A 9,118-nucleotide genomic window follows, 5' to 3' on the forward strand; every position below is an offset into this window, starting at 1 on the left:
AGTTTGCAGTGTTTGGGTTTTTGGTTTTCCTCTGGTCCTTGCAATTATCGCACTCGTTGATTAGAGGGTCCATAAGGCATCTGCTTCACATCATAAAAATCACAATATGTTTCCTACTTTGCCTATTGCCTCATTGAAGGATATGTTTTGAGCTGTGTGCACCAGTGTGTGAATCATTCAGTCTGTTACACTGTTAGTATTGTTAATGCAGCTCTTAATTTGTGTCCTTGCACAGGAATTGCAGTCTGCATTGCTTTTCCCCACTGATAGACTAGTCAAACTTCAAATCCAAACCCCTTTCTAACTCGCTGGTTCTTTTTATGATAGAATTAACGGATCTCCTCTGGTGTTGCTCCCAATAAATCAGATATTCAGACATAGAGTGCACCATGCATTATTCCACTGTTCAGATGCAACTCTGTTTTATGTGCTCTGATAATATAGTGACACCGTCGCTTGCAGGCTGTTGAATAGGCATCTCTCAGATCAATTAATACCTCATGATTCTTTAAAGAACTTGCATTTATATAGTGTCTCTTGTGCCCTCAGGCCATCCCAAAACACCTCACAGACACCTTTGAAGTTTAGTCACTGTTTTAATGTAACTGTCACACTCACACAAGAAGAAATTATGAACTATAAAATGAATTGATGAATTGAACTTAAAACAGACACTTTTGCTGCAAAACAAAGTGGAATAAGAGGTCAGGTGACCTCTCTTGTGCTGCGAATACACATGGTAACTGTTGGAACTCTGAACCAATCGTCATGTCTGGTCAAGTGTTGAAGAAAGCATCAGAAATGTAAATGACCCATTCAATGTTAATGGCTACCCTTCTTCAACAGGTTGGGCTAACAATGACTTTGCAGACATAAAGACTCCAGACTCAAACTCAGGATAAACACCACTTTATCAAGATGGCATAGAGATGAGCAACATACAAACCTATTGTCTAACAAAGGCCATCCCATCAAACACCATTTATGAAAACACAAGGGGAGAGAAACTTTTGTCATCTGAGAAAAACCAAGGCTGGAATTTTATGTCCCGTCCCCCCCCGCCCCCCCACACAGGAACAGGCTGGATCCAGAGTGGGGGGAGGGTGTGTAAAATTGAGTGGGAGGCACAGAGTGCCATTCCCATAAATGTCCCGCACCCACTGCAATATTACGAGCCGCGGCAGAGGTGACAACCTGCCCGCCCCAGACCAATTAAAGCCCTTAAGTGGCCAATTAATTGCCTCTTAAGGGCCTCCTCCCATTGCTGCTGGTATCCAGTGGTGGGCGGGCAGTTGAATAGCTCAGAAGTTCTCCTTGAAGGCTGTGGGGGTGCTCTCCTGATCTGGCACCCTGTTCCCAATGGAGGGTCCCCACTGGAGCACCTCTCCCACTCCTCAAAAGACTGATCTGATTGGCCAGCAGCTCTTGGAGGCGGGACGTCCTGCCTCAGAGGGGTGAAAATCCCGCCCGAGGCCAATTAAAGGCCTGGGCTGCGTCAAATACTGGCATGACTTCCAGGCACGGTGGAGGCAATCTCACCACCGAGTTTTTCTGCCAGTGAGTGGGGCCTCCTGCCCGACATAAAATTCCAGCCCAAGTCTCTGACAAGGGGTTTTAATAAGAGGCATCCTCTGTGCAAAAGCAAAAAAGTGAAAAGCTAGAAGGAATGAGAGACCCATCCCAACAAGAAGGACCCTGCCAGAATATCATCTTTAAACCACCTAGAGGCAGAGACAAAAAGGTGACCTTTGAAACTCCCTACCTGAGAAACTGTAAAAGGATTTTCACCATTGAGCTCTGACTGAAATTGAACCAAAGAGGTATATAGCAGAGCATCCGTCCACCTGAAACTTTCCAAAGTTTGACATCACTGAACCAGGAAAAAGGAGAAACAGGTCTGCACCATTTCTAAATTTTTTCTGGGGAAACCAACAAGGTTTCATAACAAACTCTTTTTAAACTCATTAGATCTAAATGCATGCTATCGTTTAATCTCTATCTTGTGTGTGTGTGAGTGGGTGAAGTTGCGAATGTTTTCAGATATTCTTTAATAAACATTTATTTTTCTTTAAAACCTACGAGAAAACCTGTCATTTGTCTGTTTATTGACTATTAAAATGCTCAAGGGTTAAAACACAATTCTAATAAAAATGCTGCCTTTGGTCAGTTGAGCCCAGATGACCAGATAATCTGTTTTGTGTGATGTTGGTTGAGGTATAAACATTTGACCAGGATACTGGGGAAAACTCCCATGCTATTCTTTGAAATACTGCTGTGGGATCTTTTATGTCCAGCTGAGAGAGTAGACAGACCTTGGTTTAATGTCTCAACCGATAGACGGCACCTCTGACAGTGCAGTGCTCCCTTAGTACTGCACTGGGAGCATCAGCCTGGATTATGTGCTCAAGTTTCTCTAGTGGGACTTGAACTCCTAAATTTCTGAATCAGAGCCAACTAAGTTCACGAAGCCAAGTTTGTGGTTTATCTTGTAACTTCCCAGCTCCAAGTCAGGAGAGACCAGTTTGAGGTGGCTGCCTGGGTTTGCAGGAGGAAGGGGTTAATCAGAGGGATTTGCAGCTTGTTTGATCTCACACTAGCAATGACAATTTTTTTTAAAGTATTGATACACAGGATGATCAATGGCCTGGAGGGCAATAATTGACCAACGTGCCATCTTGTGCTCAAGTCAGTAGGCTGGGGAAGGTGGAAAGCAGAGGGGACTTGACAGGGTTGATGCTGAGAGGATGTTTCCCCTTGCGGGTGAAACTAGAACTTGGGCACACAGTTTAAAAACAAGGGGTCTCCCATTTAAAATGGAGATAAGGAGAAATTGTTTTCTCTCAGGTTGTTAGTCTGTGGAATTCACTTCCTCAGAGAGCAGTAGATGCTGGGTCATTGAATATATTCAAGGCTGAGTTTGATAAATTCTTGATAGACAAGGGAGTCCAGTATTATGGGGAGCAGACAAAAAATGGAGTTGAGACCATATCCAGATCAGTCACGACCTTATCAAATGGCAGAGCAGGCTCGAGGGGCCAAATGGCCGACTCCTGCTCCTTGTTCATATGTTCGTATTACTTCTCCGTTAACAGATCTCAAGCTAGCAGTGAAACTCCTGAATTGTCAGTACACTGGAACTCTGTCGTCTTTTCCACCTGGAAAAGTTTTCACAAAAATGAGCAAAAATTAAGATAAAGCTGAGTGATTAAAAGAGAAGACAACGGTGATTGATTTAATACTTTGTCTTAATTATTTTTTCTCAGATTAACCTGTGCTTAATTAGCTGACACCCACACACCAGTCCAGCTCCTGTGACTTGCCATGTTTAGTCAGCGTTACTTTCTAATAAGCTGAAATACTTCATATACAAAAATTCCAATTTAAATGACTTCACATATAGCGATGCAGCAATATTAAAAAATAAATCTTAGGATTCCATCGCAGTAATACTGTGTTATACAGACCAGGAATGTCCAAACTGAGGACTGAGGACTATTTCCAGATCTTCATGCCCAGGAAACCTGACCCAGAAAAGCCAGTCATCACCGTTCTATTTGTCTTTTTATTGCTGCTTCACCATGTTTGAATGTTATGGGGTGTAGAGATCCGGAAAGGACCTTAGTGTTGTTGCTTGATTAATGGGAAGCTTTTCCAATCTAGAACAAAGAACAAAGAAAATTACAGCACAGGAACAGGCCCTTCGGCCCTCCAAGCCTGCGCCGATCCAGATCCTCTATCTAAACATGTCGCCTATTTTCTAAGGGTCTGTATCTCTTTTCTTACTGCCCATTCATGTATCTGTCTAGATACATCTTAAAAGACGCCATCGTGCCCGCATCTACCACCTCCGCTGGCAACGCGTTCCAGGCACCCACCACCCTCTGCGTAAAGAACTTTCCACGCATATCCCCCCTAAACTTTTCCCCTTTCACTTTGAACTCGTGTCCTCTAGTAATTGAATCCCCCACTCTGGGAAAAAGCCTCTTGCTATCCACCCTGTCTATACCTCTCATGATTTTGTACACCTCAATCAGGTCCCCCCTCAACCTCCGTCTTTCTAATGAAAATAATCCTAATCTACTCAACCTCTCTTCATAGCTAGCGCCCTCCATACCAGGCAACATCCTGGTGAACCTCCTCTGCACCCTCTCCAAAGCATCCACATCCTTTTGGTAATGTGGCGACCAGAACTGCACGCAGTATTCCAAATGTGGCCGAACCAAGTCCTATACAACTGTAACATGACCTGCCAACTCTTGTACTCAATACCCCGTCCGATGAAGGAAAGCATGCCGTATGCCTTCTTGACCACTCTATTGACCTGCGTTGCCACCTTCAGGGAACAGTGGACCTGAACACCCAAATCTCTCTGGACATCAATTTTCCCCAGGACTTTTCCATTTACTGTATAGTTCACTCTTGAATTGGATCTTCCAAAATGCATCACCTCGCATTTTCCCTGATTGAACTCCATCTGCCATTTCTCTGCCCAACTCTCCAATCTATCTATTAGTGTTCGGAATGCTGAGACATGCTAGTTAATGGATGGTGATGTTAATTTTTATGAAAATGCAAATATTACCTTTTGTTCCCCTTATAAAATATAAACTGGAAGGTGAGTCCTCTCTCGGGGGTTAACATGCTGCCCACAGCTCTCCTGAGTTATACGGACAAGGAGCAGTTCCAATTTACCCCCCACTGGATCTCAGACGGGTTGGGGGGATTTTTATCCTGGTGGTGGGGGTCTCAATGTCCATGCGAAACTGACGCCGAGATTCCGGCGTTGCCTCTTCTACGGAAGGCCTGCCGAACTTAGTGCCAATCAGGTGGGCCTTCCACCGGACCAAGGACCCTGTAGCTGCAGGCTCTGCTGTTGCAGAACTGCCGGCCAATTAGAGGCAGGGAGCTGCAGCTCCACCGCAGAGGCAATGACATGCACCGGAGGCCATGGAGCATCGCTGGAACCAGGCCTCAAGTAGGTCAGAATGGGAGGGGTCTCGCAGGGTGGAGGCAGCAAGGGCAGGGAGGTGGCACTCAGTGGGACCCCCCCCCCCTTCCCGATGCCCAGTCTCTCGTTCAGGCACTAAGTGCCTTTTAACAAGGGACCCCCACCCCGGAGCTGGGAAGCAGCCCGTGCTGTATTTTGTGCCGTGCTTCCTGTGCAACATCAGGGTGAATTGCCCAGTTAAGGGCCTCAATTGGCCGGCGGGGCGGGAAAGCCATTCACAGGCCTTCCTATCCCGGACTAAATTTTGGCGGAGGCGGGGCAGTGGTGGGAACCCCCTCACCCACCACCCGCCACCATCCCACCCAATTTTATGTTCTCCTTGCCTCCAAATCTGCCATGGGGGAGGGCATAAAATTCTCCCTTTGATGCGAGTGTTGCCAACTCTGGTTGGATGTATTCCTCGAGGTTTCATCACATGACCTCCCACCTCCAACCCACACCTGCTTAAACAGCTTTATTTTTAATTCTTCTCCAAATCTCTCAGAGCTAATAAGCAAAAATGAAAACATTTTTGTTTAACGCCCCCTGTGATTTTTCTCTCTGTTTTTTGTTTGTGGCACCGCTCTGGAGATTAATCTTTAATTCCTGGAGACTCTAGGCTAATCCTGGAGTGTTGGCAAGCCTAGCTGCTGGCGGATGCACTGCAGTTGTTCTCAGTGCCACTGATCTGGTGCTTGGTGGGGGGGGGGGGGGATGGGTGATGGAGAAGGAGGGCAGGGTTGGCATTCAGTGACTCGTGAGCAGATCAGACGTGGCTGCGATGGCTCCTCTGGGGTTGATCAGCTCCCCCATCCCCCCATCATCAATTGACCCAACCCACCTATCACCCTCCTTCCCCAATTGCCCCGCCCCCCCCCACCCATTGATTCCTCTAGACCACAAACAGATTGGCCCCTTCCCCACCCACTGATCATAGAGCCATACAGAACAGCAGGAGGCCAATCAGCCCGTCGGGCTTGTGCCAGTGCTTTCAAAGAGCTGCCCATTTTAGTCCCACACACCAGCTTTTTCATCATAACCTTGAAAATTAGTTCTTCTCAAGTACATACCCAATTGCCCTTTGAAAGTTCCAATGGAATCTGCTTTCAACAAGCGTGTTCCAGATCACAACACTCCTCCATGTGGAAAAAAATTCTCATTTCCTTTATAATTCTTTTGCCAATTATTTTAAATCTATGACCTTTGGCTACCAACCCACACACCAGAGGAAACAGTTTCTCTCTGGTTACTTTATCAAAGCTGCTCATGATTTTGAACATCTCAACTAAATCTCCCCTTAACCTTCTCTGCTCTAAGGAAAACAACCTTAGCTTCTTCAGTCTTTTCAAGTCACTGAAGTCCCTTATCCCTGGCATCGATCCCATCTCTACAGTCAACCATCCCAGATATCAAAAGAACCCGCATCTCAGCATGACACAACACCTTCAGGAAAGAGATAAAAATCTGTTTTTCATTTTAACATCCGATTTCTACTGGCTCCTAAGCCATGCTTGTACAAGTAGTGCTGACACCATCATGGGGAGGGAAGAGGTGGTGACTGCGCAAGAGTGGAGTTAGCTCCACACGCCAGACTGAGCCGAGTGGCAGTGTCAGTGGTGATCTTTCCTCCCCGTTAAGTTCCTGCCACACCAGCATCTGTGTTCCCACAGGCTGTGGCTGCTCCAGTCGTTAAATGGATTGAGTCTTGCGGCAATTATCATCCAACCCTCACCTCTCCCTGGCGTTGTGAGCAGCAAGGTACTAAAATTAATCAGAATTCTTGGGAATTCAAAAAGAAAAGATTGCAGGAAGCACAGAGGAGGTTTGTAACAAAACATAACAGAATATACTATAAATACTGAGTGGGTCCATCAGCTTATTGAAAGAGATCAGTCAGAGTAATGTTTCAGGTGGGCATTCTTGATCAGAACTAATGATGGCTACATGCCTAAAATGCCATAATCTGCCTTTACTATTCATAGACACTGATCACGCTGTTACAGAGAATTACATTGAATTCACAGCACAGAAAAAGGCCATTCGGCCCAACAGATCCATGCCTTCCACCTGACTTCATCTCACCTCATCGGTATATCCTTCTACTCCTTTCTCCTTCATGTGTTTATCCACCTTCTCCTTAAATGTATCTATACTATTCCCCTCAACTACACCTTGTAGTATCTAGTTCCACATTCTCATCACTCTCTGGGTGAAGAAGTTTTTCCTGAATTCCCTATTGGATTTATTAGTGACTATCTTATATTTATGGCATCTAATTTTGGGCTCCCTCACAATTGGAAACATATTCTCTACGTCAACCCTATCAAACCCCTCCATAAATTTTAACAACCTCTATCAGGTCACTCCTCCGCTTTCTCTTTAGAAAAGACCCCCAGCCTGCTCAGTGCTTCAAGTCTTGTGCATTTTCTGTTTTCATGCGGGACTGAACAAAACAGAGGAGGGGAGGGCTATTCAACACAGTGTGACTCTCATGAACAAGCAGTCTCCTGCTCTCGCCCAAAATTCACTGGCAATTAGTTACTGAACACTGACTAGGGGCACAAATGTTGGCCGTAATTTTAATGTGGGACAGCTTCTTGGTGGCCGTGCCTTCAGTTTCCTAGGCTTGAAGCTCTGGAATTGCCTCCCTAAACCTCTCCACCTCTCTCTCCTCGTTTAAGACCTCCTTAAAATCTGCCCCTTCGACCAAGCTTTTGGTCACCTGTCCTAAAATTTCCTTATGTAGCTCAATGTCAGATCTTGTTTGATAACACTCCTGTGAAGCACCTTGGGAGGTTTTTGCTGTATTAAAGACACTATATAAATGCAAGTTGTTGTTAAGACTGCTTTTTTTATTCCAGTATTACATCTTGCCAGATTTTGCAGCTCAGAACTACGGACTGCCAAAGAGACAACTAGTTAAACCCTTTTTATCCCTCAGCAATCATTGCGTGAGAGAGGGATCCTGGCCTGCTGTGCTTTGCCCAATAATCAGGTTTTTACCAGGCCATCTGCTCCGTCCAATCCTTGATCATTTCACTAGAGTGTTGGGCTTTGCCGCTCCCATGGCAACTGACACGGTTCACAAAATGTCGATACTGATCTTTTGTGACAAAGCAACAATTGAGGACCTTGAACCTACCAGATGGGGCTTCCAATAAGGGTGAGCACACATGCTCACTTCCAGTAAATCTTCCGCAACTAATTGCAAATGTGTTCCGACTAGATGGCTGCCATCTTGCCTCATTTAACTCATGAGTGGAAACAATCCAGTTGAATCATAGGCAATCTCTGAGTTCACGCTAGGCTTTCTGATTTTCCCCTAATGTAGTGTGCAGAAGTGCCGATTACTGACGAAAGCCTGTAAACAATTTAAAAAGAGGAACAATGCACTGTACAAGCCCAATGTGGCAGAAAGTGCTAGAATGCAGTTTGGCAGCAAGATAGGAGCATGATCATAAGGAGGTTCTTATCTGATCTCCACAGCTTCGAATATTATGCATTACTCATTTCAGCTGCTTTTGCGAGTCATCAGAGGCCAACTTCGACCAATGATTGTGGGGGAGGGGAAGGAACATCAGATATGAATCTCGCTATGATGCAGCTCACATCTTTTGCCAAAGAAAGTCACTGAGAGGGTAAATCACAAGAAATACTTTTGCATCATCAGGGCCTCCGAGGGCACTTAAACCAACAATGAAATACTTTTGAAGTGTAGTCACTGTTGCAATGTAGGAAAATGTGGCAGCCATTTTGTGCACAGCAAGATCCCAAAAAGGGAAACGAGATATTGAGCAAGGTATTTGTTTTTTTGGTGTGGGATACACCAGGAGAACTCCCCTGCTCTTCTCTGAATAGCATTTACATCCACCTCAGATGGCAAACAGAGCCATTTCACGCTACCGGCGAGGATCAATCTCAACTCCACCTCTCCATTGTGTGTCAACAGTTATTCAACCTTGGAGGTCATCAGAGTGAAGACCAATCCTGCCCCTAGTCAACTCCTGTATCATATACACCTTTCGGCAGTAATTAGGAATCAGAACCCTATCTGATTCCCCCTCCAACTCCCCCCCCACATCCACCCAGCTATCTTGCCAATGGGCAGCGAGCCCCTGAAGTCTCCAACAG

At 45.5% G+C, this 9,118-nt stretch overlaps 1 long non-coding RNA gene across 1 annotated transcript; it reads right to left on the reverse strand.

Moving 5' to 3' along the window:
• Window positions 1-893: 893 nt before the first annotated feature.
• LOC137352355 (uncharacterized) lies at window positions 894-8,295 on the reverse strand. Its single transcript, XR_010969687.1, has 3 exons — window positions 8,130-8,295; window positions 3,465-3,656; window positions 894-3,155 (listed from the first exon to the last, which is right to left on the reverse strand). It is a non-coding gene; the product is annotated as an uncharacterized lncRNA (long non-coding RNA).
• Between the last annotated feature and the right edge of the window lie 823 nt (window positions 8,296-9,118).

The sequence above is a fragment of the Heterodontus francisci genome, chromosome 38 (assembly GCF_036365525.1).
Source record: "Heterodontus francisci isolate sHetFra1 chromosome 38, sHetFra1.hap1, whole genome shotgun sequence".
NCBI classification, from domain to species: domain Eukaryota; kingdom Metazoa; phylum Chordata; class Chondrichthyes; order Heterodontiformes; family Heterodontidae; genus Heterodontus; species Heterodontus francisci.